Source organism: Triturus cristatus, chromosome 5_2, assembly GCF_964204655.1.
Source record: "Triturus cristatus chromosome 5_2, aTriCri1.1, whole genome shotgun sequence".
Taxonomy (NCBI): domain Eukaryota; kingdom Metazoa; phylum Chordata; class Amphibia; order Caudata; family Salamandridae; genus Triturus; species Triturus cristatus.
Window position 1 is genome coordinate 551,369,938 of NC_140588.1, and position 9,951 is coordinate 551,379,888.

Below are 9,951 nucleotides of genomic sequence, written 5' to 3' on the forward strand. Positions count from 1 at the left end.
AGAGTTTGACCTATTGGCATTGTAAATGACAAAGCCTTTTATTTATGTGTTAATGCTACAGCACCAGAATAATTTAAGCGATAGTGCATCTATCTGTGACGGAGGAATGCTCCATGTTTTATGCCTGCCACACACCTGGGCCCACACCACCCTGAAAGTTAATGGGTGAAAAATGTGCAGCTGAAGGTTGGTTGTGCACCGCAGATAGATTGTTGCTAATTCCAGATACTCTGAAAACCTCTTCTCTAGTGAAAAGCACACTGAAAGAGGATATGGAAAAAGCCAGTCCACAAATGTATGCAAAAACTGAATGGGCAAACCATGTTCAGAGGTCACTGCTGACCATAATGTGGGCTGCAAAACATAATTCACTATTTTCCATAATGAAGCATAAACAAAAATGAAACACATGGAAAGGGTTTTGAATGAATACTCCCAGTGTTGTGTTTTCTGGAAAGTTTCCTTGTAATGTGCTATGCAGAGTTTACAGCTTGCAGACTGTTGCCTTCGGTGTCCCCCTCAATAAGGCTAAATCTAAAAACGGAATGTGGTGATAAAAGAGAGGGTCATAAATCCCTTGAAATTGATAACATGTAAACACTTTAGCTGATCTGTTTAGGTGCCTGCTGTAATTTAAAACATTTGCATGGAGTTTTTTTACATTCAACAGAACACGCCAGTCTTTCAATTAAGACAGGAATTTGTACTTTCAAGGTAAGCAGTGATTGGTTTGTAAAGTATGAGTAATTGTTTTTTTTTACAACAGAGAAGTTGAAACTGTAAATACCTGTCCTGTCATGGTGTGATGTTACTATAAGCTGAAAGCACATCCCCTGGTAAAAGCAGGACAAGTGATCCATTCTCCCTTGATTACTTGATAACTAAATGGGAGCTGAATGGATCCTAGCTTCCTCTCTCTCCCGTATGTGATTAGAAGAATTCTCAGTATCCTCATTTATTGGGCATGTTCCATATAATATTCTGCACCTTGTTGTTGGTCTTCCTCTGAACAGTGAACTCTTGCCGCCAAAATCTCATGAAATGCCTCTCTCTGTGGCTTGAAATGATCTCTACTCTTCCTGCATATTTGAATTTAGCAAAAGCTTCACATAGACATCTGAAAATGTGAGAACAGTCAGGCATTCCACAACCAGCCAGAGATCTTAAATACATTGAGAATGGAGTTGATAGCAGGGGACTGGGTGGGCAGTGAAACGCTCGACCTAATTGACTAAATTGCATGAAAACCTACTTCACATATGGATGACACATGAAGGTTATTCTACAGTTTCACTTTCGAATAATACTTTAATATCTTTAATATAAATATGTTTCTTGATTTGCTTCCGAACTATTATAGAGCAGTGTGCAAAAGGACAGAACGCTAAGCCGGAATACAAATGTGAAGATTAAAGGGAGTTAGTGGCCATTTAAACTAATTGATCTCCTGTAGCAAATCAATGTTAGATTCAGTGAAATTGTTTCATTTAGATTTTCTGGTTTTCATTCTGTTGTGCACGCCAACCAAATCACAGGATTACAGATCTATCTAAGCAATTAGAGGGCAATTGACAGCTGCAAGCCTCGTGAGCAACTACTATGCATCAAGCAAGCATTTGTAGTTACCTCCACAAGTTCATTTATATGAACGTGTCTGTAATAACCAAAACTTCTTTTGTATAGCGATGTATTCTGCGGTTGTGTTGCTTCTGCATGCTACAAATGACAAGCATTATCTTTACACAAAATAATGGTAGTCAAGTTATTGACGTCCAAAGGATGAAAGGATGGTTCAGCATTTCCAGGCCTCGCGCTTGTGAGCTGCATGCCACAGACAGATGTAATCCGGGAGCAGATTATTACTAGGGGTGGGCGGAATTTGCGGAATTAACCTTCGCAAATTATCGCGAGAATGTTTAAAATTATCGCAAACAAGCAGAAATATCGCGAAGATGCGGAAGTTTTTTTCCGGCATGTTCGCGCGATTTTCTGCATGGTTGCGGGTCGCCAACTTACCCATGTGGCTGCTTGCGGGCGCGGCCATCTTGTTTTGAGTTGTTCTCGCGGTGCATGATCGCGAGAAGAAAGACGTGATCGCGCGACGCATGACGTCACTGCGGGCGCGAACTGTCGCGAGACAGCGCAAATGGCTAAAAACAATACAACATCTCATGGAGAACGCGACCGGATCAAGAAAACTTGTCGGCGAACGCAGGGATTCAGGTAAGGCGATCGCGCGCGCGCGAGAATGTATCATTTTACAGCGCGAGCAAGAAACAAATTATCGCCAAGCTGCGGAAACCGGAATTTTTGACATTTTCGCGCTCTCCGCGGAACGCAAAAATGTCAAAATATCGCAATTTCCGCGAACGGAACGAAATTTTTGCCCAGGCCTAATTATTACGAGGCCCTGAAAGAATAGGGCCACTAACAAAAATGTATCACCTCCGTTTTTGCGGACACTGGCATATGATCTTTTCGCCAGATATTCTTGATTGGCATCATTTATTTTTTGTTCAATCATCTACAATTTCATCCCCCTTGCCCACACCCCTTTCTTTATTCAAGCAAGTAGGGCAGCTCTGCTCTGATTTTCTGTAGGCCTCCACATTTACTGTAGTGAAATTGCTACAGCATATGTATCATTGTCAAGGAGCTAAATGTCGGTAGTTCATCAAACACACGGATATATTTAGCGGTTATTTTAAAAATCGGAAGTATGTTTTCTCTTGGTAGACACTCCATTTGTCCTCGTGAGCTGGTCACTGCCCTACTTCAGAAAATACAATCAGAGGGAGCAAATAGATGATAACAAAGCTATGGCGTACAATGGATGTGATCTTACAAAAATACCCTCCCACAACACTTTCTTGTATTTTCAAATGTGCTTGCATACTACAATTTAGAACTTGTAAGGCTTTAAGGCTGCTCTGAAAGCGAAAGTGCGAGAATGAATAAGCACTGGGACATGGCTGCACCGTGCCGCAGTGATTAAAGAAAGGAGTTCTCAAAATAAACAGATAACGAATGAAACTGCAAGGAGACTGTAATTGGGCGGTGCTCCTCTGTGTTGAACGGAAGTGAGCTATCCGAACCCAGAACAAGTCAGGATGCAGCAATTAAGAGGGGCACTGGCGGGAACCTGTGGCGAGCAGCAGGCGGGCATAAACATGTTGTTACAAAATTACTAAAGTTCTTGCAGACAGTGCATACGCTGTAGGCTCGACCTAAAAACATATGCAGGTTCCGTGTGAAAGTAAATATGTGGCACAAAAGCAAGGGTGTGTTTATAGAAAATGAGGCCTACAAAGTGCACAGTTAAATCAATATAGGGAAAACTACAACGGGCCATGCAAGAAATAGATGACACTAGAGCGCACGTTCAGTAGCAGTTTCTTGGTGCTAATAGAGCTGGAGCAGTTAGAGCAGATAATGATCTACTTGGTGCCATAATCCTGTTTAAAAAAATGACGTCGTTTTATGCAATTTCTGAAAGGTTCTAAGGTCCTTCTCAAACCGGAGTATATCTGGCTAGGCATTCTGGAGTTCATTTACAATGAGCTTGTGCCACCAATGTGTTAAAATCTTTGACGCATTGGCAGCGCTGTCACTACTTCATATTTACAACGTGACAAATCTTGGAGAATTTGTCACTTTTTGTAGTCCTGCATCAAAATGAACCTGCGCTGAACTGCTTGCATCAGTAAGTTTTAAAATATGCAAGGTGGGCATTCCATCGTAATTTCCATCATACAGAAATGGATGCACGGATATATACGATATTTTACTAAAGTGACACGGTGGTGCTTGCGTGGGGCAGAGTTTGGTCATTGTCAAAAATCCTGCACCTGTGAAACCCACACATAGGAAAGGACACATTCACATTGCTACATAAAGCTGGACAGGACAGTGTTTAAATGACAACTACACCATGGAGGTGCTCATTTTGCAGATGGGAGTCACAAGGAGGTGACCACCACTATCCACCCCACCCCAACCATACCACTACAAAGGCAATGCATGAGAAGGGATTGTGTTTATCGCCAGCAGACTACTTTAATAGGGCTTAGGAAGGATGAAGTTGTCACCTATTACCGGCTAAGGAGGCAGTCCATTGTAGAGCTGCTATAATTTGGTTGCTTCAAGGCTCTAATCAAAAGCTGACAGGTCTACCAACATCCCTCAAATGGTGAAGCTCATGGAAGTACTACAAATGCTGGCATCGGGCTCCTTCCAGATAATAGATGCAAAAGTGGCCAAACTCTTCCAGGTGTCTTTCTCATTATTCCTTCCCTCCGTCATGGATGCCATCATCTGTATGACACACCACAGCCTCCTCTTTCCCAGTACCCACAAGCTGCAGTTGGAAACACAAGTCTATGATGCCATCGATTGGTTCTCGCACGTGCTGGGTGCTGTGGACTGCACACATGTGCAACTAGTTGCCCCTGCAGCCACATCCCATCTCTACAGTGACTGAAAGCACACCCACTCCATAAATGTCTGGGGCATCGCGGACCTACAGGTCTTGTTCACTAACGTGGTGGCCAAATATCCTGGGAGTGTGCATGACGCATACATATTCAGACTTCGGTAGAGCTCCACACACGTCCGTGGCGGCTTGTTGTACCTTGTGGAATTTTGGACCACGACTCCCCTGACCTGCCTTCTTTAAACTCTGAAGCGCCTCTCTGCGCTCCTCCGGTTCCGCTGCTCCGCTCCTGCGAGACGCTTGAACTTACTCCGAGTCCCTCGATGTCTCTCCTGGACACACCGTGACCGTGAATCTACTTACCCGGAACCCTAGCTAACCAAGTTCCCCTTAACCTGGGCCACAGCACTCCCTGAAATTAACGACCCTGGTCCTGAGGATGATCCGGAATTATTAAGGATCGAAACGTCGTCGACCTGTTCCCATCAGCTCCAAATCCTATTGGCGCCCTTTGATCTTTTTGGTTCCCCGAAAATTACTCCCTGAGAACTTTTAAATGAATAATTGGAACTATTGCTTGGAACCTTGAATTGCACATACCTTGTATTTACTGTGTTGCGCCCCTTGCTATGGTTTTATACACGTTGTCACTTGCGCCGTCACACTTATGTCACGAGCACATTGTACACTTTTTCCCTTAGGGTTGATTTGGTAATTGTACCGTATAGTGCTGCTATAATTTGTTAATCTTCCCTTAATATATGACGCCTACGGGCGCATTAACCAAAAAACTCTTGTAGCCTCTTTTTTCTCTTTGTGTGTTTGTAATGTCTTGTACATACGACTACAAATAATTTAATAACTCCTACTGAGATACTGTTGCAATTACATCGCATACATATTCAGGCACTCTACCATGAATATGGGAATGGCCTACTTGAGGGTAAGCAAAAGACAAATACCTAACTCACTCACTGACAGTTAAAAATGGATGACATAATACCCATCACTTTGGTTGTTGACGCTGATAGGAACATAACTATAAGTAAAAGGGGTGTAGCTCATACCTGCAACAAGCATCATAGTACGTGTCATGCAAACCCACGTTTTCAATGTTAAGACATGCCATGCCACTATGGCTGCCCTTTAATGGAGAAGGGTACAGAGCAATTTATTGCCGGCCCAAATGCTATGTAGCATCACTGTGTGCAAGAGAGGGGTTCCACGAGGGTTGTGGGGCTGTTTATATGCCACTCCCATGGTTTATCAGACATGTCATGTATATCACTGAAACATCCGTGGTTTACCATGGACATATGCATTTGTCAGTGTAAGGCATGTCTCATATGTCATTACATTCCTAGGGAGGAGAAACTAACCAAATATTAGATCCGCAATCAACAACTTCACACATGTAGTGGGAGCACATAACATAGAGTGGTCAGCAGTATCTCCAAATAGATATCTCATAAAACTACAGGATAAACATGATAGTCAGGATATAAACGTGTACAATTTATCAGCCCATGCTCAGCATTTGCTAAAACACAGAGTAATGGAAGAGAAATGTGTCAACCTATGAACAACTATATGATTAACATGGATTGTGAACACAATGTCCGAAATCTGTATGAAAATGTAATTACATTTAGCTCACATGGCCTGCCATTTATTAGTAACAGATAACAGAAGTATTGACAGTTTTCCTTTCTTTTCACTTTAAACTGACCAGGGATATGGATTCAGCCATAGGTCATGACCCCATACACATACCCCCATACTAAGCCAGAGAAGCCCTACAACCAGGCACTCAGCAAGACACAGAAGGCCAGGTTTTGCTGTTTGGACATTTCATGGTGTAGATTGTTCTACTCCCCCCCAATGGTCTGCCAAATAATACTGGTGTGTGCCATATTGCACAAAATATGTGTGCATTAACCCTGGGCGTAGTTCGCAAAGTAGTGCTACGTGTAGCTACGCAAAGTGCACTTCGCACTACGCGAGCTAGGCATAGCACTTCGCGAACTGTGTAGTACCCTGTTCGCACTGTGCAAGATGACGTTTCCAATGATTGCACAGTGTGGACAAGCATCCGGCACTGTGCAATCATTGAAAACGGCATCTTGCACAGTGCGAGCTGTACTTTTCTGCCGCTCAAGTAGATTTTTACTCAAGCGGCAGCTTACTCAACGCGGACTGGTAGTTTCTCATCGCGAGCGGTCACGAGCATACGCGACCACTCGCAATGAGAAATCTGACCACCCCGCGTTGAGAATCTCGCCGGGAGGTTTATTTTCCACGCTCACGATCGGCAACTTGATGTTCCTCATCGTGAACGAGGAAAAAGTCTCGCCAGGATGTCAGTTTGCTTACTCGCGGTCGCCAACTTGACGTTGAGGACCGCGAGCAAGCAAAAAATGACCGCTGCACTACGCTACATGTGTTTGCACTGTGCTACGTGCAATTCGCGTAGTGCGAAGTAGCGCAAACTTCGCAAAGTACAAGAGCGTAGCGTAGTGCTTTGCTCAGGCTTAGTGTGCATACTAAGGTCCCCTGGGACATGGACCTACAACAGCAGGACCTGGTGGAGGAGGAGGAACATGCTGATGGTGGAGACATCCAGATGACTGCTGCTGACAATCTCTGACAGACACACTGTGCAACAATTCTTTACTTGAGCCACATGTTCTTGAATGGAACATTAACAAACATGTCATAATGTTCAAGATGACACTAAATGTTTGAAACCATTAATTGTCTTTGCATTTATGTCACACTCCCAGGAACATATACTTACACACATTTCATCAACTAGAAGTAACCCTCTGAAATTCAAAATCAGGTTGGAAGCCAGCCATCAAGGTTAAAGTGTCAGAAACAATGCACTGTGCATTGTCATGTGTTGTGTATCAGTTTCACTTTGCCCATTTCCATAGTAATGTGCCAGTAAAAAACTACGCTTGAGGAGGAAAGGTGACGTTTTTCAAGGTGATGTGACTTTTCATTTTTAAACGTAAGCTTTTTTGATGAAAAGTAACGCTTTAACACTAAACGTGACGCTTAAGTAGGAACTGTGACACTTTTCTAGGAATGGTGAATTTTCAGTAGCAAACATGAGTTTTTGTTGTATGAAAAGTGAAGCTTTACCACTAAACATGACGTTCGAGTAGGAATGGTGACACTTTTATAGGAAACATGAATTTTCAGTAGCAAACGTGAGTTTTTTGTAGAAAAATGTTGCTTTACCAACAAACGTGACACGTGGGTAGGAAAGGTGACACTTTTTTAGGAAAGATGGCTTTTTAGTAGTAAACATGGCGCTTTCATAGAAAAAGTGATGCTTTACCAATAAACGTGACGCTTGAGTCGAAAGAGTGTCAGGCGGAACCATGCATCAACGTCAACCCCTCAAAAACAATGCTTTGGGCACAGTGTAACTCATGACTTGGCTATTTCTTCAGCAAAACATGAGAAAAAACGATGTCTTAGTTGGAAACCTGATGCATACATCGAAATGAGACACATCCATGCAGGAAATGATGCAATGACTCAGCCATGGTGCAAACTAGGAATTGTGAAGTTCGTTTCGCTTTCACTTACTGTCTTTTTGTCTGTGCTGGCTAGTGGTGGTGTTTGCTGTTTGCTATTTGCTGGAGAGTTTGGTGGTGTTTCTTGGTCTTGTTGGTGTCTTTGCTGTCCGTGTCATGTCCCACAACTGTCACATTTGTCCTGTACTTTTATTTTGTGTTGCTTTGTGTAGTGTATCGTGGGGTGTTTCTCTCAAAAGTGGTTAATAGTTTTTGGAGTAGGGGGAGGGATAATGTTTTTTATTGTTTAGGGTGGATAGCGAGTGTAGGGAGTTGACAGACAGGGGGAGGGCCAAGAACCTGATGAAGGAGGAGTTTGGGGCCTGCTGTGGCTGTTGGTCAAATACTTGCCCAACATGACCAGAAGTGGAGGCCGGGCTATCAGTGGGGAAAGATGCACTATCAAATGAGCCGACCTTTTGGTGTCGAGCAGACTGTCCACCAATACAGGCACAGGTGGGTAGACATCATCAGCCGAGAGCAGGATCTCCTGGATTACCTGTGGATACAACTTGGTGGGGCTATTAGTAGGTTGCTATATACCATGAGCTTGTACATGTGTGGCTGTAGCAAAATGCACTTAACTGTTTTGTGACTGGAAGGACCAGATATGTATTTAGGTTACTATGGAATGATATGGGCAAACTCAATAACATACACTAAATGCGCTGACACCGCCTTCCCGCAGAGCTGAAGCAAGTCCACGGGCTGCTGCTGTGCGGCAGATATATTTGAATAGCTAACCTGAAGTTTGCCATTTACCCAACCACATGGCAACGGCTGGACCCAAAGCCCTATGTTTCCTTCAGTGCTGCAGATGATGTACAGAAGTTGCGGAGTACCATGAAGGGTTCCGGCACTAAGGAAGAAGCCATCATCAACATCATTGTGAACCGTATGATTGCTCAGCACCAGAAAATCAAAATAGCCTATAAGACAATGGTTGGCAAGGATTTGGAGGATGATATAAAGTCTGAGCTGACCGGAACGTTTGAGAAGGTGATTGTGGTTTTACTGATGTCTATCACACAATATGACATCCAGCAACTGAAGGCTTTAATAAAGGGTGCTGGCACAGATACGGGATGCCTGATCGAGATTCTGGTTTTGCGCTAACCTGAGGAAATCCATCAAAACAACGTGGCTTACAAACACAAATACAGAAAGAGTCTTGAGGATGATATTTGCTCCGATACCTCCAGCATGCTCCAGAGGATTACAGTGTTCTTGTCAGCAGGTGGAAGAGACACCAGCTCTCATGTGGACAACTCGCAGGCTAAGAAGGATGCTCAGGATCTGTATGATGCTGGCGAGAAGATACTGTGGACCAATGAGGTGAAGTCCCTGAGCATCCACTGCACAAGAAACAGGAAGCCCCTGCTGAAGATTTGTGAGGAGTACAAAACGATTTCATAAATGGACATCGAAGCCAGCATAAAATCAGTTATGTCTGGAAACCTGGAAGATTCTCTTCTCGCTGTTGTGAAGTGCGTTAAAAACCATCCCACCTATTTTGCTGAGAGGCTGCACAAGTCCATGAAGGGACTTGGCAATGATGACAGCACCCTGATCCGGGAAATAGTTTCTCACTGTGAAATTGACAGGCTGGAGATCCAGTCTGACCTCAAGAAGATGTATGGAAAGTCTCTGCACTCGTTCATCAAGGGGCAATGTTCAGGAGATTACGAAAAAGTTGTACTGAAGTGTTGCAGAGGGGACGACTAAATTCAATGCAGCTGGCTTGAAAAAATCCATTGCCACAAGCCAGTCTTTTTTTTTGTATTCGTAAATGTGATGATGACCCTCAGAAGAACTTGTAATGCTCTTTGTTTCTAATTCCATAGGGAAAACATTGTATGTATTTTGTTATTCTTCAACAACACATGTGGTTACCCTGATAGTTACATTAGCTGATATCATCTGGTCAGCAAT

General features: G+C 43.4%; 1 pseudogene; it reads left to right on the forward strand.

The window, feature by feature from the left end:
* The first annotated feature begins 8,862 nt into the window (after positions 1-8,862).
* On the forward strand, positions 8,863-9,744 carry LOC146823295 (annexin A4 pseudogene; annotated as a pseudogene).
* Positions 9,745-9,951: the final 207 nt, after the last annotated feature.